This window comes from Dermochelys coriacea, chromosome 1 (genome assembly GCF_009764565.3).
Source record: "Dermochelys coriacea isolate rDerCor1 chromosome 1, rDerCor1.pri.v4, whole genome shotgun sequence".
Taxonomy (NCBI): domain Eukaryota; kingdom Metazoa; phylum Chordata; order Testudines; family Dermochelyidae; genus Dermochelys; species Dermochelys coriacea.
The window spans coordinates 89,848,325-89,873,033 of record NC_050068.2 but is presented as its reverse complement, the minus strand read 5'-3'; the positions used below and the strand labels follow the sequence as shown (position 1 = coordinate 89,873,033).

Below are 24,709 nucleotides of genomic sequence, written 5' to 3'. Positions count from 1 at the left end.
CTCCTCCATCTTGTCTTCAATCCTGCTTCTTACCTCTGGAGGGACTTTGCTACAGATGGAAGCTCTGAACAAAGGACTGATGACCCATCCCAGTTGTGGATGTTGTGGATGTACTCCAGAGACTTGATTTGAACCTGCAGTTTATTCCTTCACTGCTACAAGCCCGAACAAGAACTTTGCCATTCCTGTATGTAATTGATTCTGTTTAACCAAGTCTAGCTCTCATCTATATCTTTTTTCTTTTATGAATAAACCTTTAGATTTTAGATGCTAAAGGATTGGCAACAGTGTGATTTGTGAGTAAGATCTGATTTGTATATTGACCTGGGTCTGGGGCTTGGTCCTTTGGGATTGAGAGAACCCTTTTTCTTTTACTGAGGTATTGGTTTTCATAACCATTTGTCCCCATAACGAGTAGCACTGGTGGTGATACTGGGAAACTGGAGTGTGTAAGGGAATTGCTTGTGTGACTTGTGGTTAGCCGGTGGGGTAAAACAAAAGTTCTCTCTGTCTGGCTCGTTTGGATTGCCTTGGTGTGCATCGAGACCCCAACCTTGAGCTGTAACTTCTCTGATTTAAGCAATTTGTCCTGAATTGGCACTCTCAGTTGGGTCCCACCAGAACCAGCATCATTACACCTTCCAAGGCAAGCAGTGGAGGCAAAATACATATCTGGCTTCAAGACTAAGCTTGATAAGTTTATGGAGGGGATGGTATGATGGGATAGCCTAATTTTGGCAATTAATTGGTCTTTGACTATTAGCGGTAAATATGCCCAATGGCCTGTGATGGGACACTAGATAGGGTGGGATCTGAGTTACTACAGAGAATTCTTTCCTGGGTGTCTGGCTGGTGAGTCTTGCCCACATGCTCAGGGTTTATCTAATCACCATATTTGGGGTTGGGAAGGAATTTTCTTCTGGGGCAAATTGGCCGAGGTCCTGGGGGGGTTTTGCCTTCTTCTACACTGTGGGGCAAGGGTCACTTGCTGGAGGATTCTCTGCACCTTGAAGTCTTTAAACCATGATTTGAGGACTTCAATAACTCAGAAATAGGTCAGGACTTTGTTACAGGAGCATGTGGGTGAGATTCTGTGGCCTGAGTTGTGCAGGAGGTCAGACTAGATGATCATAATTGTCCCTTCTGACCTTAAAGTCTATGAGTCTATAACACTGATTGAGACATATGCACAACTGTCCCCCCCCCCCCCCCCGCAGGTATTAATACATACTCTGGGATAATTAATAAGTAAAAAGTGATTTTATTAAATACTGAAAGTAGGATTTAAGTGGTTCCAAGTAGTAACAGACAGAACAAAGTGAATTACTAAGTAAAATAAAATAAAACCCGCAAGTCTATGCCTAATACAGTAAGAAAACTGAATATAGATAAAATCTCATCCTCAGAGGAGTTCCGATATACTTCTTTTTACAGACTAGTCTCCTTCTAGTCTGGGTCCAGCAATCACTAACACCCCTTGTAGTTACTGTCCTTTGTTCTAGAGTAGCAGCCGTGTTAGTCTGTATTCACAAAAAGAAAAAAGAAAAGGAGTACTTGTGGCACCTTAGATACTAACAAATTTATTAGAGCATAAGCTTTCGTGAGCTACAGCTCACTTCATCGGATGCATTTGGTGGAAAAAACAGAGGAGAGATTTATATACACACACAGAGAACATAAAACAATGGGTTTATCATACACACTGTAAGGAGAGTGATCACTTAAGATAAGCCATCACCAGCAGCAGGGGGGGGAAAGGAGGAAAACCTTTCATGGTGACAAGCAAGGTAGGCCATTTCCAGCAGTTAACAAGAATATCAGAGGAACAGTGCGGGGTGGGGTGGGGGGGAGAAATAACATGGGGAAATAGTTTTACTTTGTGTAATGACTCATCCATTCCCAGTCTCTATTCAAGCCTAAGTTAATTGTATCCAGTTTGCAAATTTTTTAATTCCAATTCAGCAGTCTCTCGTTGGAGTCTGTTTTTGAAGTTTTTTTGTTGAAGGATAGCCACTCTTAGGTCTGTAATCGAGTGACCAGAGAGATTGAAGTGTTCTCCAACTGGTTTTTGAATGTTATAATTCTTGACGTCTGATTTGTGTCCATTCATTCTTTCACGTAGAAACTGTCCAGTTTGGCCAATGTACATGGCAGAGGGGCATTGCTGGCATATGATGGCATATATCACATTGGTAGATGCGCAGGTGAAGGAGCCTCTGATAGTGTGGCTGATGTGATTAGGCCCTATGATGGTATCCCCTGAATAGATATGTGGACAGAGTTGGCAACGGGCTTTGTTGCAAGGATAGGTTCCTGGATTAGTGGTTCTGTTGTGTGGTGTGTGGTTGCTGGTGAGTATTTGCTTCAGGTTGGGGGGCTGTCTGTAAGCAAGGACTGGTCTGTCTCCCAAGATCTGTGAGAGTGATGGCTCGTCCTTCAGGATAGGTTGTAGATCCTTGATGATGCGTTGGAGAGGTTTTAGTTGGGGGCTGAAGGTGATGGCTAGTGGCGTTCTGTTGTTTTCTTTGTTGGGCCTGTCCTGTAGTAGGTGACTTCTGGGTATTCTTCTGGCTCTGTCAATCTGTTTCTTCACTTCAGCAGGTGGGTATTGTAGTTGTAGGAATGCATGATAGAGATCTTGTAGGTGTTTGTCTCTGTCTGAGGGGTTGGAGCAAATGCGGTTATATCGTAGTGCTTGGCTGTAGACAATGGATCGAGTGGTATGATCTGGATGAAAGCTAGAGGCATGTAGGTAGGAATAGCGGTCAGTAGGTTTCCGATATAGGGTGGTGTTTATGTGACCATCGCTTATTAGCACCGTAGTGTCCAGGAAGTGGATCTCTTGTGTGGACTGGTCCAGGCTGAGGTTGATGGTGGGATGGAAATTGTTGAAATCATGGTGGAATTCCTCAAGAGCTTCTTTTCCATGGGTCCAGATGATGAAGATGTCATCAATGTAGCGCAAGTAGAGTAGGGGCATTAGGGGATGAGAGCTGAGGAAGCGTTGTTCTAAGTCAGCCATAAAAATGTTGGCATACTGTGGGGCCATGCGGGTACCCATCGCAGTGCCGCTGATTTGAAGGTATACATTGTCCCCAAATGTGAAATAGTTATGGGTCAGGACAAAGTCACAAAGTTCAGCCACCAGGTTAGCCGTGATAGTATCGGGGATACTGTTCCTGACGGCTTGTAGTCCATCTTTGTGTGGAATGTTGGTGTAGAGGGCTTCTACATCCATAGTGGCTAGGATGGTGTTTTTAGGAAGATCACCAATGGAGTGTAGTTTCCTCAGGAAGTCAGTGGTGTCTCGAAGATAGCTGGGAGTGCTGGTAACGAAGGGCCTGAGGAGGGAGTCTACATAGACAGACAATCCTGCTGTCAGGGTGCCAATGCCTGAGATGATGGGGCGTCCAGGATTTCCAGTTTTATGGATCTTGGGTAGCAGATAGAATACCCCAGGTCGGGGTTCTAGGGGTGTGTCTGTGTGGATTTGTTCTTGTGCTTTTTCAGGGAGTTTCTTGAGCAAATGCTGTAGTTTCTTTTGGTAACTCTCAGTGGGATCAGAGGGTAATGGCTTGTAGAAAGTGGTGTTGGAGAGCTGCCTAGTAGCCTCTTGTTCATACTCCGACCTATTCATGATGACGACAGCACCTCCTTTGTCAGCCTTTTTGATTATGATGTCAGAGTTGTTTCTGAGGCTGTGGATGGCACTATGTTCTGCATGGCTGAGGTTATGGGGTAAGCGATGCTGCTTTTCCACAATTTCAGCTCGTGCACGTCGGCGGAAGCAGTCTATGTAGAAATCCAGGCTGCTGTTTCGACCTTCAGGAGGAGTCCACCCAGAATCCTTCTTTTTGTAGTGTTGGCAGGAAGGTCTCTGTGGGTTAATATGTTGGTCAGAGGTGTGTTGGAAATATTCCTTGAGTCTGAGACGTCGAAAATAGGATTCTAGGTCACCACAGTACTGTATCATGTTCGTGGGGGTGGAGGGGCAAAAGGAGAGGCCCCGAGATAGGACAGATTCTTCTGCTGGGCTAAGAGTATAGTTGGATAGATTAACAATATTCTACGTAAAAGAATGAATGGACACAAATCAGACGTCAAGAATTATAACATTCAAAAACCAGTGGGAGAACACTTCAATCTCTCTGATCACTCGATTACAGACCTAAGAGTGGCTATCCTTCAACAAAAAAGCTTCAAAAACAGACTCCAACGAGAGACTGCTGAATTGGAATTAATTTGCAAACTGGATACAATTAACTTAGGCTTGAATAGAGACTGGGAATGGATGAGTCATTACACAAAGTAAAACTATTTCCCCATGGTATTTCTCCCCCCCCACCCCACCCCACACTGTTCCTCTGATATTCTTGTTAACTGCTGGAATTAGCCTACCTTGCTTGTCACCATGAAAGGTTTTCCTCCTTTCCCCCCCACCCCCCGCTGCTGGTGATGGTTTATCTTAAGTGATCACTCTCCTTACAGTGTGTATGATAAACCCATTGTTTCATGTTCTCTGTGTGTGTATATAAATCTCTCCTCTGTTTTTTCCACCAAATGCATCCGATGAAGTGAGCTGTATCTTATGCTCTAATAAATTTGTTAGTCTCTAAGGTGCCACAATACTCCTTTTCTTTGTCCTTTGTTCTAGTTTCTTTCAGGTATCCTTGGGGGTAGAAAGGCTATCCTTGAGCCAGCTGAAGACAAAATGGAGGGGTCTCCCAGGGGTTTAAATAGACTTTCTTTTTTGGTGGATACCCCTTCCTTCCTATGTGTAGAATTCTAGCTACAAGATGGAGTTTTGGAGTCACATGGGCTAGTCAGATGTCCATGCATGACTCAGAACTTACAGGTAGCAGCCATGGTTCACATGCTACCTTGAATGTCCTCAGGTAGACTTCTTATGTGGATTGGAGCCTTCCAAGATCCATTGTCCATTAAGTGCTTCTTGATTGGGCACTCAACTTGCAAATTCATTTCTAAATTTCTTTCAAAAGAAGCTGACCAAATGCTTTACTAAGACTACTAAAAATCAAGCAAGTACACAGCCAATATTCATAACTTCGAATACAAAAATGATACATGCATACAAATAGTATGAATAGATTCAGTAGATCATAACCTTTACAGAGATACGTTACATGGTATATGTAGCATAAAACATATTCCAGTTATGTCATATATCCATTCATAAGCATATTTCCATAAAGCCTTATGGGGTGCACAGTCACACCCACTTTAGTTGATTTGTCTCTCTATATATATCTTCCTACTGTATTTTCCACTCCATGCATCTTATGAAGTGGGTTTTAGCCCACAAAAGCTTATGCCCAAATAAATTTGTTCGTTTCTAAGGTGCCACAAGTACTCCTCCTTCTTTTTGCTGATACAGACTAACACGGATACCACTCTGAAACTTTCCTACCAGGCTTTCTTTCTTCAGCTTCTAATCCCCAATAAGGGAAAGGGAATAGAAACCAAACAATCAGTCCCAATATGGCTCAGCATACAGTCCTATTCACTCAGGGAGGCTTCTCCGACCCCTTTGTCAGGAGCTTTTAGGGTAGGTGTGTCTTCCTCCTCAGCTTCCCTCCTTCTAAGCTGGGTTGTTCGCTTTTTAGGTCTGTCTCCAGTCACAGGATGCTCTGCAGAGCTGAAGGCGCCAGGCTATCTGAGCCCAGTACAATCCTTTAACCCTTTCTGGCCCAGTGTGGGGTTTGTAGACCCCATCACAGGTGCCTTATATTATAGTACCTAGTTGCCCTTCTCTACAAGTATAGCCACACTGATATAAGGCACCGTTATACTGATAAAATTGCATCCATGATATACAACGTTGCACAAATTAAACTGTAGCACTATAATAAAATTAGTACAATTGCTGTGTGCAGACAAGGCCTTATTCCCAAAGAGCCACACAAGGAAAGAGACACACTAACATGTCGTGGGTTGTGGGGAAAGACCCAGACCTTCCTGAGGCAATTACTCTCTTAGCAAAGGGTTCAGGATCAGTATTCTCATACCCTCTCACAAATACATCTACATTATGCAATTTATTGGTTCTAAGATTTTCTTTTGAAAAAGCCATGTTAAGAGAATCTTAAGAATGTAATTTAAGCACTCAAACAACAGGAGTTGCCCAAGTCAAGTTGCATATACAACTTTAACTCTGCCTTGTTTGTATGTGTGTATACAGTGCATATGCAAACTTAGCTTTCGCGTTTCCTAACTTTTAAGTGATAAACTTTTAGACACAATTTTCCCTGAATGTGCATTTTGATGAAATAATACTACTACTAATGAAAACAAGACAAAGACAAATACCTCTAATACTAGCAGAATAGAGAGATAACTATGGATTTGTGTGCACCTCCATAGACTTGCATAAACACCATTAGCATTAATGTGTTTTACACAAATACAGGAGAGAACAGAATGCCAGGCACAGTGTAATTATTTTTATTATGTAAACTAGAACATTATAATAAGATGTGAAAACTTAACATTATATGGTAATTGCTAGGAAATTTCTAGCATAACTATGCAAGTATTTCCAGTGCCATTATGTAGTGTTCATCATATGGTTATATGATTTGAAGGTGCCTTGCAAAATTCTTAGGTTTGTGGTTTAATTTCTTTTTCTTTTAAACTATGTAAAGGTAGGTGAATTTTATTTGTTGTTTACCACTGCTTACAGATTTCTCACAGGACTTCCATGAAACGGGGGATGATTATTTCTGAAAGAGTTTTTCCATTAGTAAAATAATTTATAAATAAATAAAGCCTCAATTTTCTCCTTTAATAACACTGCCTTCTTTTTAATTCTCAACTGTGCAATTTACACTGGAACTGTAAAAAAGCTATTTGCCACAAATTCAAATACTGGCAAACCAGGTCTTCCAAAGAGGTTTGAAAATTCTTGAAAACAGAGTTGCTTATCAATCTGATTTGAAAATGGTTCAATCCGTTTTCAAATCAGACCACTGCACACCCAGAAAATTCAACTCCTTCAAGGACAGGATTCACTGACATTAATATATCAGTCTTGAACTCATTGTCAATAGGCTACTTGGGTACTTATGTTTTTCTCAGCTGTACTGTGGAGGGTAGCACAGCTGTAGAAAAAGCTATTAGGAGGAGGGCAACTTCATGGAGGAGAAAGAGGGTTTTGTATATAAATGTAATTTTACTTTTTCTGCTGTGTCCAGTTCCTAATCATAGCTTTAGGCCTCTCCCAAAATTTAAACACATCACAAAAAATGTAGCAGGACAACATTTTAATTCAAATTTCCAGTTACACAAATACAACTTTACTCATTCTTATATAAAAGAAAATGCAAAGACAATTTATTCAGCCATTCCATAAGACCGTCTAATCAACCATAAGGTGAGGTGGCTGAGTAGTTAAGGTGATGGGCTGCTAATCTAGTCTGTTCTTCTCATGGGTTCACGGTACAGCAACACGGAATAGTTCCTGAGTGAAAAGCTTCAAAGACTCTGGAATAAACTATCACAGGAACTAAGGGCTATCATCAATCTTACCATTTTCTGCTCTAAATCACAGAGTCACACCCCAGTGGGATTTACAAATCCCCTGCTCATCTGCCCCTTATCATTGTTGGCACCTACACTTTTGCACTAAAAGTTCCCTATGTTACTGAGCCACATCAGATTATCCACAGTTAGGACACTGACCTGAGATATGACAGATTCCTGTTCTAATCCCTTCGTCCCCTCTGTGTCCTACAATCTTTCCCTGCAGAGAGAATGTGGGAACAAACCATCTGTGACAGATTAGCCAGGATGCTTAATGCACTATTGAAGGCTCCGAGGCTATGGTAATGACCACAATATGAGAACCTTGATAGATTAGATTGAAGCATCCTTCACATTTTAGCCCTTCCACCTGTAGATCCACATCATTGCTAAAATCTTGCAAGACAGGCTTTGCAGAATATCCAGAAGATGGACAAATCCAAGGTTCTGGTGCATCTGTACGGGGAAGTGAACTCCAGAGTTACTCATTTATGTTGAAAAAGCCACACCTTGAGAACCTCTGCCAATGTCAGTAAGGGATGGGGGAAAAGAACCCCTTGAGTGACCAGGTCACAAATGCTTTAGGGCTTTGTAGGTTCAGACCAGCATAATGAACTTCACCCAGAAACTTATTGGAAGCCAGTGTAGCTCTTGGAATGTTGGTGTTAGCTTATCCCGCCATGAAACATCTCTAATCTGCCACATTCTACACTGGCCTGTGCTTCTGACTAATACTACTGTCCATTTGCATGTATAGTGCATTACAGCAGTTCAGTCAAAGACATCAGTGACTGTGGTAAGTCCCTACATCAGAAAGAAAAGATCACAGGCTTTTAACCAAACTATAATGGCAGATCTTCTAAAATCAGCCTGGATTCTGTTAAAACTCCAGGACTGCATACCTGGTTCACAACATCTTTCCCCGTGTCATACTGCCACAACTGCAATTATCTGATGCACTCAAACTGGAATAATTTAAGTTTAAGGAAAGCGGCCAGTGATGGCGCATTCTCCAAGAGGGGCCCTGAACTTTGGAACCTCTTAATACCCTTGTGTCTCAAAAGCGCAGGTTTCTTTATGTTCAGGATATGTTGTGAGATTTGTATACAGGCTTTTGACAAAGAATGATGTTTAGTTTTCTCAAGGGCTAGTTCTTTTGACAGAGGGTTGAGTTTTGTTGGCAGTTAGCAGCTGAGTTTGGTGGGATGATTTTTGTAAATATCTATCAGTGGTCCCTAGAATGATAGATGCCTTCACTGTATTTCTGTTATAAATCTAAAAGAATAAAAGAAATAAGTAGCAGATGCACACTGTTAAGCGGAGCTGGCAACATTTCCTTTCCAAATTCTTCTTCCCCCAGCCCACCAACATCATTTCAGGCTATCTCGATTAAACCTCAGTCAGCCTCCAACTTCATAAATTTAGCCTTGGTCTACACTACGAGTTTAGGTCAAATTTAGTAGCGTTAGATCAATTTAACCCTGCACCTGTCCACACAACGAAGCCATTGCATAAGAAAGCATGGCAGCATGTGGTCCCGGTGTTTGCTGGCATTCAAGCAACATCCGTTCTTTATCTCTCTGTGTTATCCTCAGGAGAGCGATATCATACATGGTCACCTGGTTGAAATAGGGGAATTTTATGCAGGGGACATTCAGAGGTGGCCTTTTCTGTGGAGCTGTTGCCTGTGGCTGAAAAGAAATCATCCCCGCTGTTAGCCACGTGGTGGGGGGAGGGATGAAGCGATCATCCCAGAGAATTGGGGAGGGCGTTAGTTGGGTTTGTGTTGCACGTTAACCTGAAAACATCAGCCCCTCCTTTTAAATGGCCAATGTGTCCTTTTCAGTTTTAATCTCCCTTTTTTTCCTCCTATAGCTGCAAATGTTCAATGCTGCAACTAGCATCTCCATCCCAGAGGCTAGCACAGATAAGAAGATGCCCAAGCATGTGGGGGGAGGGAGGGGCCCTCCGGGCATCCAGCCACTCCACCTCAGAGAACTGCCCAAGCAACAGAATGCTGGCATTCAATAAGTTTTGAATGAGTGCACTGTGGCCTTGTACTTCCCTCCTCCCCTCCTCTGCCATCCCACCCGGTGCTTCCCTTCTCCCCCTCCCCTCCTGGGCTACCTTGGCAGTTATCCCCCTATTTGTGTGATGAATTAATAAAGAATGCATGAATTTGAAACAACAATGACTTTATTGCCTCTGCAAGCAGTGATCGAAGGGGGGAGGGGAGGATGGTTGGCTTACAGGGAAGTAGAGTGAACCAAGGGGATGGATTTTCATCAGGGAGAAACAAACAGAATTGTCACACCGTAGCCTGATAAGCCATGAAACTGGTTTTCAAAGCTTCTCTGATGCACAGTGCACGCTGCTGCGCTCTTCTAACTGCCCTGGTATCTGGCTACACATAATCAGCAGCCAGGCGATTTGCCTCAACTTTCCACCCTGCCATAAACGTCTCCCCCCCTTACTCTCACAGATATTGTGGAGCACAGAGCAAGCAGTAATAACGATGGGAATAATGGTTTTGGTGAGGTTTAACCGAGTCAGTAAACTGCCAGCGCACTTTTAAACATCCAAATGCACATTCTACCACCATTCTGCACTTCCTCAGCCTATAGTTGAAAAGCTCCTGACTACTGTCTAGGGTACCTGTGTATGGCTTCATGAGCCATGGCATTAATGGGTAGGCTGGGTCCCCAAGGATTATTATAGGCATTTCAACATCCCCAACGGTTATTTTCTGGTCTGGAAACTAAATCCCTTCCTGCAGCTGTTCAAACAGAACAGAGTTCCTGAAGATGCGAGCGTCATGTACCTTTTCCCAGCCATCCCACGTTGATGTTGGTGAAACATCCCTTGTGATCCACCGGTGCTTGCAGCACCATTGAAAAGTACCCCTTTTGGTTTATGTACTTACCAGCTTGGTGCTCCAGTGCCAAGATAGGGATATGGGTTCCGTCTATGGCCCCACCACAGTTAGGGAATCCCATTGCAGCAAAGCCATCCACTATGTCCTGCACATTTCCCAGAGTTACTACCCTTGATAGCAGCAGCTTAGTGATTGCATTGGTTACTTGGATCACAGCAACCCCCACAGTAGATTTGCCCACTCCAAATTGATTCCCGACTGACCAGTAGCTGTCTGGTGTTGCAAGCTTCCAGAAGGCTATTGCCACTCACTTGTGAACTCTGAGGGCTGCTCTCATCTTGGTATTCTTGCTTGCAGGGGAAAGCAAGTCACAAAATTCCATGACAGTGCCCTTAAACGTGTGAAAGTTTCGCAGCCACTGGGAATCATCCCAGATCTGCAACACTATGCGGTCCCACCAGTCTGTGCTTGTTTCACAGGCCCAGAATCGGCATTCCATGGCATGAGCCTGCCCCATTGTCACCAGGATGGCCAAATTACTGGGGCCCGTGCTTTGAGAGAAGTCTGTGTCCATGTCCTCATCACTCTCGTCACCACGCTGCCATCGCCTCCTCGCCTGCTTTTGGAGGTTCTGGTTCTGCATATACTGCATGATAATGCACGAGGTGTTTACAATGCTCATAACTGCCACGGTGATCTGAGTGGGATCCATGCTTGCTCTCCTGCCTGTATGGCATCTGCAGGAGAGCAGGAGAGCAGAGTGGCAGCGGAAGCGGTCGTTCAATGACGATGATTTGCAGACCTACTGCACCATCTGCTGCCAGGATACAGCCAAGAGGGATGTGTTATGGCGACACAAAAGTAGCCAAGCAGAGTTGCAGTGGAAGCGGTTCTGCGAGAGCACCAGGAGAGCAGGAGAGCAGAATGGCAGCGGAAGTGGTGGCTGACGACCTGCGAGGTGGATTCATGAGAGCAGGAGAATAGAGTTGCAGTGGAAGTGGGAGCCCATGAGAGACAACATGGAGAAATTCGCTATCGAGACAAGAGCAGGAGAGCAGAGTGGCAGCGGAAGTGGTGGCTCGATGACAACAGTTAGCAGTCCTACTGCACAGTCTGCACAGTCTGCTGAAAGTCGGCACCCGCACGGAAAAGAGGTGCAAAACAATTGTCTGCAATTGCTTTCATGGAGGGAGGAGCGACTGATGACATGTACCCAAAACCACCCACGCAATGTTTTTGCCCTATCAGGCATTGGGAGTTTAACCCAGAATTCCAATTGGCGGCAGAGACTGCGGGAACTGTGGGATAGCTATCCACAGTGCAATGCTTCAAAAGTCGACGCTAGCCTCAGTACTGTGGACACACTCTGCTGTCTTAATGCACTTAGTGGGGATGAACACAATCGACTGTATAAAATTGCTTTCTAAAAATCGACTTCTATAAATTCGACCTAATTTTGTAGTGTAGACAGACCCTTAAGTGTACCAGATCTTGGCCTTGCTGTAGCTGCTTTATTCAAGTTTATATATACTGTCATGTCCAGATGGATTTGGCATGGTGTAGCAGGCCATTCCTGAAGCCAGCTGGACTAATGGTCAAGTTATGGCATCACAGCATCTTTCATTCTCTCTGCTCTGGAGGGGCCTTGGTCATGTATATATAACTCCATCCCATGTGACCCCTCTTCTCCCCAAAAGAATCTGCTGTGGTAGCAATGGGGAGTACCTGCGCACTCCCACTTCCCTGGGCCCTGACCTAGGGCCCCAAAAAGGGGTTTCAGTGTCCAGACCATTCATCAACCCACTCCAACTCATACTCTTCCCTGGGTCGCCTCCTACTGAGCTGGAGAACCTCTGTTTGGGACATGGTCACAGTCTTAATAGTAGAAGTTTAGTCTGTCAGGGGGATAGCATTTCATTCTTTGGGAACTCATTGGCTTCCCCCAACTACAAAAGAAAGGGGAGAGGGGACAAAGAGATCACCGCTTTCAGCATGACCCCATCTGTGCTCTGGGCCCTCTTTCCCACATCATCAGATATCAGCCTTCACTCTTGGTGCAGCCACTTCCTCTTTCAAAGGTGGTACCCCAGTACTGTCCTATGACTTATTCTGTCTAAGTGTGCAGTCTGCTAATGCAGTGTGACATGTCCTTGGTAATATCCCATGATATGATACATGACAGACATACTTTTCAGTTTGTAGAAAAATAACTAATATGCTATTATATAATCTGTATATATTATATAATCTATATATAACTACTTCCTTGCAGAAAGATTGCCTTCTCGTTAGTTGATTATCCATCCATCATTAATAAAGATAGGGAAAAAATTGAGAAATTGACCTCCATAGGCACCATTCAGGATTAATCAAGCCTAATAGGCCGAGAAGGCAAGTAAAGTATTTATTCAAGTAGCGAAACCAATATACACATTGTCTTCCCAATATTTGTAAGAGACTGAGAATGATATTATTGATTGAAAAAGAACAAAAGGGTATAAATGTTCAATACTGATAAAAACATGAGCTGCTCTGGAAATAGAATATTTACTGACAGAAGGCAGAGTGGACTTGCATTGATCAACCTACATCCCAGCAGCAGCTTACATTGATCTTGGTTCATTTTAATACATTTTGAGGCAAGGATGTCTATATTTTTTAGATAACTTAGTTAAACATCATACCCAGAGTATTATATTAATGTGCGGGATTAAATGACTATGAGTTGGACTTTACATGCATCCATAAGGGAATAAGAAACCTCCTTATACTATGGTTTCAGAGTAGCAGCAGTCTGTATACGCCAAAAGAAAAGGAGTACTTGTGGCATCTTAGAGACTAACAAATTTGTTTGAGCATAAGCTTTCGTGAGCTACAGCTCACTTCATTGGATGCATTCAGTGGAAAATACAGTGGAGAGATTTATATATATATAGAGAACATGAAACAATAGGTGTTACCATACACACTGTAACAAGAGTGATCAGGTAAGGTGAGCTATTACCAGCAGGAGAGCGGAGGGGAAAAAATCTTTTGTAGTGATAATCAAAGTGGTCCATTTCCAGCAGTTGACAAGAACGTCTGAGGAACACTGGAGGGTGTAGGGGGGGGAATAAACATGGGGAATTAATTTGCAAACTGGACACCATTAAATTAGGCCTGAATAAAGACTGGCAGTGGATAGGTAATTACACAAAGTAAAACTAATTCCAATTCAGCAGTCTCTCATTGGAGTCTGGTTTTGAAATTTTTTTGTTGAAGAATTGCCACAATTAGGGTCTGTAATCGAGTGACCAAAGAGATTGAAGCATTCTCCGACTGGTTTTTGAATGTTATAATTCTTGATGTCTGATTTGTGTCCATTTATTCTTTTACATAGAGACTGTCCAGTTTGACCAATGTACATGGCAGAGGGATATTGCTGGCACATGATGGTATATATCACATTGGTAGATGTGCAGGTGAACGAGCCTCTGATAGTGTGGCAGATGTGATTAGGCCTTATTATGGTGTCCCCTGAATAGATATGTGGACACAGTTGGGCTTTGTTACAAGGATAGGCTCCTGGGTGAGTGGTTCTGTTGTGTGGTGTGTGGTTGCTGGTGAGTATTTGCTTCAGGTTGGGGGGCTGTCTGTAAGCAAGGACTGGCCTGTCTCCCAAGATCTGTGAGAGTGATGGGTCATCTTTCAGGATAGGCTGTAAATCCTTGATTGGGAACACAGTAGTAAGTGAGGCTACTCACCTGACTACTCCTTCTCTGGAGCTAGTGGGAGAGAGCAGGGAAGAATGGGATGGGTGGAGTCATGATGCCATCAGAGGTGAGCATACATAGGGATAGGTCATTTTTTAACTCTTGTATAGGACAGTAGTAGTATATTACTATTACTGTATATTACAGTAGTATATTGTTATTCTCTTTATGAGAGCAAGGAGGAAGCAGGGGAGGAATTGTGACTCATAGGTGTGTCTAAGTCATAATGCTTACCGTGTTGGTGCATTGCTCTTTGCACTGAGCTTCACCTAATGTCAACATTAGCCCAAAGTCTTTAACCTTTAGAATACTAGTTGGGTAAGGGCTGTATCAATGGAAATTCATTGCAAACTGATATTTGCCTTAGGTGAAAGGAGTTGGTAGTCTTACTCCACTTTATTGTAACATCAGCCCATCCTTTTATTGTAACTGCAAGAACAGTATTTCAGGTCAACACACAAGAAATATAAATAGTGTGTTCAGTGAGAGACCAAAGGTCAATATGTAAGTCAACTAATGAAGCATAAAACAATGGAGCTATGCTGACTTATACCATCTGAGGTTCTGGCCCAATATCTGTTATTACTCCAAAGGTGGCATTAACTATCTGATAGGTTTGCTCTAAAGGGTGGTAATGGGAGGTTTGTTCCTTGATGGCAGCCTCTTCATGGACAATTTCAAAGACGTCATCCACTTGACTGGAGATAAGCCCCTGACTCCAGAGACACTGTGAGTATCCCCAAGTGCCCAAAAGTGTTCACCAGAGGGATGATTTTAACTGGCATTGTAGTCATTCACATAACATTCAGTTAAAAACAAAAAAAATATTTAGAGTTTTTCATTTTCTATTTTCAAAGTGCCTTTAAGATTCAAAACATTTTACCAACATTTACCAGTGCCTAGGTTAGAGAATTTAAGAACAACAACTATTAGAAAATGGTGTAAATCTGAGACCACAAAATTACCTACCTGTGAGCACTACAGAGTGGATGGTACCATTCACCCATGCTAGCAGAGAGAATTAGCTTCAGGCAGTTGAGATCAGTTTGGAGACCCAGAAGGGGAATAACAGCACTACATCTTCATGTTGTGATTTCTCCTCCCTTTGACCTTGTGAAAACATTTCTGTCAGATCATTGAGTAGTCATTGCTCCATGACTTCAGGCTTGGGAGGAGAACATAACAGTGTGAAGCTTGGGAACTGCCACTCTATGTGGCATGCTTCCTCCAAATTGGCTAAAAATATTAATGGCAAAAAACAGGGAGTAGCATTACCTCCTTCTGTGTTGTGTCTACCCTGAGAGGGGTAGGGTCTAGAAGGGAAGTTGTAAATGGCAGCACAATTCCTTAGGGAGGAGAGACCACAGGGCAGCATGGATTAGCAGCTCTCCTAGAAGGTCCAAGTTTCTGTCTCCTACAGATCTCCAAACTCCAAATATGGGTCTCCAATTCCCTCTTGAGGCTGGTACAAATGAAAAAGCGGTGTCTACCACACAAGTAGTTGTAGTAGTAGTAGTAATACCATCTGTTTATTGGGCCTGATCCAAAGCCTACTGAAATCCATAATGAATTTTAATGGCTTTGGATCAGAGCTGTAGTGTAGGAAGTGCCAGTTTCAATCCCCGCTGATAACCTAAGCAGGACTGTTATACATTATATTACAGACTTTATGTTAAGTAACACTACTATTAAGTCTCTAAGGTGCCACAAGTACTCCTTTTCTTTTTGTGAATATAGACTAACCCAGCTGCTACTCTGAAACTCCTATTATATTTATTAATAAGCAGTATGTATGTCCATAGATATGACTGTGCAATTATATATCCTATTTGATACAGTTATATACCTTTTTATTCACTTGGCATATATTACTGACAGTTAGAAAATCTATGTGAGGGGAATGTTAGTATGACAGATCTCTAAAGAAAAAGCATAACATTGCTTTTTAATAATATATTTATGTATTTGTTATAGTGGTTTTCTTAATACTATCTAGGTAATTTATCATTGTTCATAAAGAATGTTGAATGAATAAATATATTATAAATATGAAAACTATTTGCACATTGATCTAAATAAAGGGAATCAGAATGTGGTAGGACAATGGTATTTGATTTCCAGAAAGCGCTTTCTGCAGAATTCAAAATTTTTGTGAGTAAATGAAGATGAGTAAATTCCACAATAGTAGATAATTTCCCATGAGCTTCACTGGATTTTGGATCAAGCCTTTAGTTATAATGAAAGTAATTATTAAAAACAAGTATCGACCCTGCATTGCATAAGAGAAACTGAAGATTTCCTGGACAGATGTCAGGATATGCTTCTATGGGCACAACACTCTGAAGATTTAGAGCAGGCTGCGCAGCAGGGACAGAAGGACGGTGGAGAAATTTGGCAGCATATGACCTCCGGAAGAAAAAAGGGGAATGTCCATGTACCAGCAGTGCAGATACAGGTAAGCAACCATTTTCATGTTCTCTCAACAGGTACTAATGTGGAGAGTGGACTAGGTGATACATCTGAGGGAAGGGAGCAGAAGGAGACTCAGCTGATTGGAAGACATGAGATGCACTGTCTTAAGGAAGGGAGTTCTACGACCACCGCTCCCAAGAAAAGGAGGTGGGTGGTGGTGGCTGGGGACTCCCTCCTCAGGGGGACTGAGTCATCTATCTGCTGCCCCGATCAGGAAAACCGAGAAGTCTGCTGCTTACCAGGAGCTAATTTTCATAATGTGATGGAGAGACTGTCGAGACTCATCAAGCTCTCAGATCGCTACCCCTTCCTACTTCTCCATGTGGGCACCAATGATACTGCCAAGAATGACCTTGAGCAGATCACTTCAGACTACGTGGCTCTGGGAAGAAGGATAAAGGAGCTTGAAGCACAAGTGGTATTCTCGTCCATCCTCCCTGTAGAAGGACAAGGCCAGGGTAGAGACTGTTGAATTGTGGAAGTCAATGAATGGCTACGCAGGTGGTGTCAGAGAGAAAGCTTTGGATTATTTGACCATGGGATGGTGTTCCAATAAGGAGGAGTGCTAGGCAAAGACTGGCTCCACCTAATGAAGAGAGAGAGAATCTTTGGCTAACCTAGTGAGGAGGGCTTTAAACTAGATTCACCAGGGGAAGGAGACCAAAGTCCTGAGGGAAATGTGGAAGTGGGATACCAGGAGGAAGCACAAGCAGGAGAGTGCAAGAGGGGAGGGCTCTTGCTTCATACTGAGAAAGCAGGATGATCAGAGAGTTATCTTAAGTGCCTATACACAAATGCAAGAAGCCTGAGAAACAAGCTGGGAGAACTGGAAGTCCTGGCACAGTCAAGGAATTATTATGTGATTGGAATAACAGAGACTTAGTGGAATAACTCACATGACTGGAGTACTGTCATGGATGGATATAAATTGTTCAGGAAGGACAGGCAGGGCAGAAAAGGTGGGGGAGTTGCATTGTATGTACTGGAGCAGTATGACTGCTCAGAGCTCTGGTATGAACCTGCAGAAAAATCTGAGAGTCTCTGGATTAAGTTTAGAAGTGTGAGCAACAAGGGTGATGTCATGGTGGGAGTCTGCTATAGACCACCAGACATGGGGGAGAAGGTGGACGAGGCTTTCTTCTGGCAACTAATGGAAGTTACTAGGTCGCAGGCCCTGGTTCTCATGGGAGACTTCAATCACCCTGATATCTGCTGTGAGAGCAATGCAGCACTGTACAGACAATCCAGGAAGTTTTTGGGAAGTGTAGAGGACAATTTCCTGGTGCAAGTGCTGGAGGAACCAACTAGGGGCAGAGTTCTTCTTGACCTGCTGCTCACAAACTGGGAAGAATTAGTAGGGGAAGCAAAAGTGGATGGGAACCTGGGAGGCAGTGACCATGGGATGGTCGAGTTCAGGATCCTGACATAAGGAAGAAAGGAGAGCAGCAGAATACGGACCCTGGACTTCAGAAAAGCAGACTTTGACTCCCTCAGTGAATTGATGGGCAGGATCCCCTGGGAGAATAACTGGGAGAAAGGAGTCCAGGAGAGTTGGCTGTATTTTAAAGAATCCTTATTGAGGTTACAGGAACAAACCATCCCGAAGTGTAGAAAGAATACTAAATATGGCAGGCGACCAGCTTGGCTGAACAGTGAAATCCTTGCTGATCTTAAACACAAAAAAGTAGCTTACTAGAAGTGGAAGACTGGACAAATGACTAGGGAGGAGTATAAAAATATTGCTCAGGCATGCAGGAGTGAAATCAGGAAGGCCAAATCACACTCGGAGTTGCAGCTAGCAAGAGATGTTAAGAGTAACAAGAAGGGTTTATTCAGGTATGTTAGCAACAAGAAGAAAGTCAAGGAAAATGTGGGCCCCTTAGTGAATGAGGGAGGCAACCTAGTGACAGAGGATGTGGAAAAAGCTAATGTTCTCAATGCTTTTTTTGCCTGTGTCTTCACGAACAAGGTCAGCTCCCAGACTACTGCACTGGGCAGCACAGCATGGAGCAGAGGTGACCAGCCCTCTGTGGAGAAAGAAGTGGTTCAGGACTATTTATAAAAGCTGGACAAGCACAAGTCCATGAGGCCAGATGTGCTGCATCCGAGGGTGCTACAGGAGTTGGAGGATGTGATTGCAGAGCCATTAGCCATTATCTTTGAAAACTCATGATGATCGTGGGAGGTCCCAGATGACTGGAAAAAGGCTAATGTAGTGCCCATCTTTAAAAAAGGGAAGAAGGATAATCCGGGGAACTACAGGTCAGTCAGCCTCATCTCAGTCCCTGGAAAAATCATGGAGGAGGTCCTCAAGGAATCAATTCTGGAGCACTTAGAGGAGAGGAAAGTGATCAGGAACAGTCAGCATGGATTCACCAAGGGCAACTCATGCCTGACTAATCTAATTGCCTTCTATGACGAGATAACTGGCTCTGTGGATGAGGGGAAAGTAGTGGACATGTTATTCCTTGCCTTTAGCAAAGCTTTAGATACCATCTCCCACAGTATTCTTGCCAGCAAGTTAAAGAAGTATGGGATGGATGAATGGACTATAAGGTGGATGGAAAGCGTGCTACATCGTCGGACTTAATGGTTAGTGATCAATGGCTCCATTTCTAGTTGGCAGCCGGTATCAAGCGGAGTGCCCGAAGAGTCAGTACTGGGACTGGTTTTGTTCAACATCTTTATAAATGACTTAGAGGATGGGATAGATTGCACCCTCAGCAAGTTTGCAGATGACACTCAACTGGGAGGAGTGGTAGATATGCTGGAGGGTAGAGATAGGATACAGAGGGACCTAGACAAATTAGAGGATTGGGCCAAAAGAAATCTGATGAGGTTCAACAAAGACAAGTGCAGAGTCCTGCACTTAGGATGGAAGAATCCCATGCATTGCTACAGACTATGGACTGAATGGTTCGGCAGCAGTTCTGCAGAAAAGGACCTAGGGGTTACAGTGGATGAGAATCTGGATATGAGTAAACAGCATGACGGCATTTTGGGCTGTATAAGTAGGGGCATGGCCAGCTGATCAAGGGATGTGATCGTTCCCCTCTATTTGACATTGGTGAGGCCTCATCTGGAGTACTGTGTCCATTTTGGGGCCCCACACTACAAGAAGGATGTGGAAAACATGGAAAGCGTCCAGCAACAAAATGGGCAGGAGGGCAACAAAAATGATTAGGGGACTGGAACACATGACTTATGAGGAGAGGCTGAGGGAACTGGTATTGTTTAGTTTGCAGAAGAGAAGAGTGGGGGGGGGATTTGAGAGCTGCTTTCAACTACCTGAGAGGTGGTTCCAAAGAGAATGGATCTAGACTATTCTCAGTGGTTGCAGATGACAGAACAAGGAGTAATGGCCTCATGTTGCAATGGGGGAGGTATAGGTTGGATATTAGGAAAAGCTTTTTCACTAGGAGGGTGGTGAAACACTAGAATGCGTTACCTATCTCTTTCCTTTGAGGTTTTTAAGGTCAGGCTTAGTAAAGCCCTAGCTGGGATGATTTAGTTGGGGATTGGTCCTGCTTTGAGCAGGAGGTTGGACTAGATGATCTCCTGAGGTCCCTTCTAACCCTGATATTCTATGATTCTATGAAAACAAAAACAAGTGCTCAAATATTTTAGGTTAGAAAAAAATCAAAAAGAAAACTCTTCTGGAAATAGAAAAGAGTTAGCGTAATCAGTTAAAGCTTGCCAAGAAAAGATAAGGGCAGCTGAAAAGTGCTATAACTTATACAGCAGTAGTGCCTAAAGTCCCCATTCAGAATCAGGGGCCTCATATGCTGGACATACCAACACATGCAGAAACACAGTCCCCTGCTCTGAAGATCTTATAGTATAAGAGCTTGCTAATGGCAGGCTAATGGATCTTATAGTATAAGAGCTTGCTAATGGCAGGCTAATGGATCAGATGAAATACTAGCATTCAAGAGAATACCAAAACAGATATGGAATGAAAAAAACAACAACAACAGTTGCTAATGAGATTTTGCATTGCATATGGAGAGGTACCAATCATGGCTTAGGGACATTAAAATGTTTTTTTAATATAGCACTGGTGAGACTGCACTCAGAATACTGAATTGTATTTTAACTAATTCTGTCTAGAAAGATAATGGCAGAGTGGTGGGAGTTCAGAGATGATTATCAAAACTGATTAGCAGGGTGGAAGAATTGCCTTGTGAGGAAAGATTTAAAAACTCAGGGACTGTTCCAATGCCTTTTGAAACCAGTAGGGGACCCTGTCAATGTCAATGGGAGCTAGACTGGGCCTTCATGAACATCAAAGACACCTGGCAGAGTCACCTATAGATAGGGTTGCCCAGGACATTCCATTATCAGCTGCTGTTTTCTGTTGCTTATATCTTTACCAAATTGTAACAGTTTGGGCTGAAGTTTTCATGCCTGGTATCTGCCTCTGAATGAAGCTTTTTTGGAAAGTATCAGCAAAAATGGTTCAGACATTTCCAAGGACAAAAGTGGAGAAAAAAACATGTTGCTTTCACCATGTAAAAAATCCATACAACCGTTTCACTGAGAAGCTCTATTGCTTCCCTACTTTGGAATGGGGATTTAACATTTGATTGGTGGGGAGAGGGTGCCCTGGTCTCAGGCATGTGTTGTCCATGTTAAATTCTGCACAAATTTAGCCAAACTATTAACCTCTGCAAACTGAAGTTCACATATGCTCATTAGAGACTTAGAAATTGGAAATTATCATGTTCTATCGCCACACAGCTCCCACATACCACCTGACTGTGAGTGCACCATCCCCACAGAGGAATTGATCATGCATTATCCCTAAAATGTTCCCTAAACTGCTCCTTCAGGCTACCAGGGGCTTCAATAGGGACAAGTACAGAAAATGAGAAAAGGGAGACTGTCTTACTTGTGCTCTCAATACCCTCAGTACAGATGCCCAGGAAGCATGGACCTAATGGCATTAGCTTGGCTTGAATGCAGAATAAGAGGAGCTTGAGGCAGGGAGCTTGGGGAGGGGAGTTGATGAGAGGCTGAACTAGGAGCCAGAAGAAAGGATTTGGAGGGGATTGACTGTATTCTTAACATTTTTCTAATTATATCTTTTGTATGCTAGATAGATAGATAGATAGATAGATAGATAATTTCCTTACACATACTCAGCAGGATGTGGGGAGGAGGGTGAGTTAATGTCAAGTTTCTGAAAGGAGTAAACTCTAAATATGGGTGGAGACGTCAGAATATCCATTTGTATTTGAGTTTTGCAAACTATTACATTTTTATAAGAAATCTTTTAATTTTCAAACAGCATGTTCCCTTAGATTTTTTTTTAATTAAGAGTTGTATTTAACTCTTTCTGCCCAAGAATCCCATACTTATCTACAACTTCTGTAAGCTATGCCTCTTCAGTGTGTTGCTCTTCCCTGTCTAATGGTACATCCTTGGCTAAGAGAGCTGGCTCTTTTTAGCTCAGGCATTGCATTTTGACACTCATGCATTAAGATCCAGAGGTCCCAGGTTCAATTCTGTCTGCTGATGACCCACTCAGAGGGACAGCATTGCATGTGATGATGACCCACCCAGGAGTGTCAGTATTATACCTCAGTTCAGCAAAGTACTTAAACATGTGTTGAACTCCCACTGAAGTCAACAGGACTATTCACTTGCTGAACTACAATCAGAGACCATTTTGTGTCAAGTCCTGCCTTTAGCTGTATCTTATAGCTGATGGCAAATAACCCTCATAGTGAACCTGGTCAGTTGTGAAGTACTGTGCAATGGGAGAAATGTGCTCTTCATCCTAATTATGCCCTGAAGCATGAGAATTCAAAGCTCTTGTAATTTTTATCCTAGATAGTGTAAATGTAGATCACACCATATGTCTTACTGGCAATGTACTTTTTTGTGTGAAGTGATGATAGAGGTAAAATGAGCACGAATGTACATTTCAAAGTGACATTAAATTGATGTATAAAACTTATGCTCTTTTCATTTTTAAAAGATCTGCAGTGCAGAACATATTGTTGTGTTGTCACTGATGGAGTACATTCTGCCAAGTACTTAAATGTCTTAATCCTCAAACAGTGAATACAGTACAAATATATTTTATTATTATTGATCAAAATAATAAAGGTCAAATTCTGACATCCTTACCCAGATTGGCTATTAGCTTTCTGTGACAGGAGGCCCACAGAAGTCAGTTAAGACTAAAGTGTGTAAAGTATTACCCAATATGAGTAAGGTTGGCATAATCTGCTAAAAATTATGATAAAAACTTGCAAATACATAATTACTGATAAAGGCCAGAGTCACTTCCACATGGGATTCAATTTGTCTGTATTACTTGGAAATTCTGCACCAGTTGGTTGTTAATATTAGCAAGTAAAATAATTTATTGTAGGTTAACACACGTCCTTAACTTCAAATTTAGCTCTTGACAAAATATTTTCTGCTTTGGCTCTGAGCTTAGAATTCTCTTGAATGTTTCTCCATTCTTTCAAGATGGTTCTGTGTCCTACTTTGACCCTGCCTCAGCTTTACCCCTATTTCTCCTAGAGGCTTCTCTATTTGTCCCTCCTTGTTAGCCCAACTCTCATAAATGGTTTTGGACCCCCACCCCTCTAAGGCATAATGCCAGCCTTCACCAAGCCCATTTCAGGGACTGTCTGGCCATCTTAGGCATTTACAATAATGAAGAGATGCTCCTCTTGCCCCCCCACTCCACACTCCCTCCAAGTGCTTCCCTGTTCTTTCCAGTATGTTGTAGCTTTTGAGTTTCTCCAGTTCATATACAGCTCTGTGTACCATCCTTGGCAACTCATTTAGGCTTCAATGCTTTTGCAATGGTATTATTAAAGTGAATGACTACAGCTGAGTTAGTGTCTTCCATGCTTAATATTGCATTTTTACAAGAAAAAAATTTAAAATATTTTCAATAAATAAAATGTCTTAGTAATAAGCCAAATTCTGTTCTCATCTACACCAGTGTGGAGGACACAGAGTAAGTAAATCCTCAGGCCATGTTTTGGCTGCTTGATTTGCAGTTCTGTAGAGCTGCAAAGCACTGAAAAAACTGCTTTAAATGGGTAAACAATAATTTAATATTAACAGAGGTAGTGCAATACTGGATAAGTCTATTTATCTGTCTAGTCCAGCCTCTTTTCTCTGACAGTGGTCAATCTAGATGTTCCAGAAGAAGGTGCAAGAAATCATAAATAAAATGGGCAGATGTGGGATAATTTGTCCTGATCCCAAAGAGTTAGAAACTGGGTTATATTTCGAAGCACATATCCCTTTTTATATCCCTTTCAAAACGATGCTAGCATTAACTATTACTGACACTCAAATCTTTGGGAGGTAAAATGACAGAATAGCAGGTTCTATGTCACCTGTCCCCTGAGTCCAGATAGAGGCTGGAGGCTATGAAGGAAAGAAATGGGAGTACTGAGGACTGTGAGGGATGCACAGTTCCCCACCAGATCTTTGGCTGGCACAGCATCTGGCTGCACCCAGCAGAATTTAGAATAATCCTGAGACTTTTCTGTATTACAGAGGGGATACTTTGGTCTCTAGTCAGCCCAGGTTTGGAGTACTGCAGGGGTTCCCAAACTTGGTTCATGGCTTCTTCAGGGGAAGCCCCTGGCAGGCCGCGAATCACTTTGTTTACTTGAGCATCTGCAGGTACGGATGCTCGCAGTTCCCAATTCTGGATCATCACCTACAAAAAAATTAGTATTTAGACTTTAACCACCTTAAAAAGCTTAAGCTTTTACCACCTAAATGTATGTATGAAGTTCACCACAGTTCAGAAGGTCAGAACAAGACCCACACATTGTTGAAGTCTCACTTAAATCTTCAAACTAGGGTTTAAGTGGGACTTAAATTTTACACAGTCCTTGTGCTGGCCTCTGCACTGAGGTGAATTATACCCACTCTCAACAACTGCATAAACTTATTTATACAATCCATATTCTTCCTCTCACTTCCCCGTCTTATACCTTGTTGCCTGTCTGTTACCCCAAACAACGGATTTGGGGATGTTACTTCAATAACCTGACTATTGCTCCCTTATTCTGTTCTTCCAGAGGTA

The 24,709-nt window shown here is 42.7% G+C and overlaps 1 long non-coding RNA gene across 1 annotated transcript; it reads left to right on the top strand.

The window, feature by feature from the left end:
• Positions 1-24,322, top strand: LOC122457651. The gene is made up of 3 exons (XR_006277302.1): positions 1-12; positions 3,769-3,771; positions 24,210-24,322. It is a non-coding gene; the product is annotated as an uncharacterized LOC122457651 (long non-coding RNA).
• Positions 24,323-24,709: the final 387 nt, after the last annotated feature.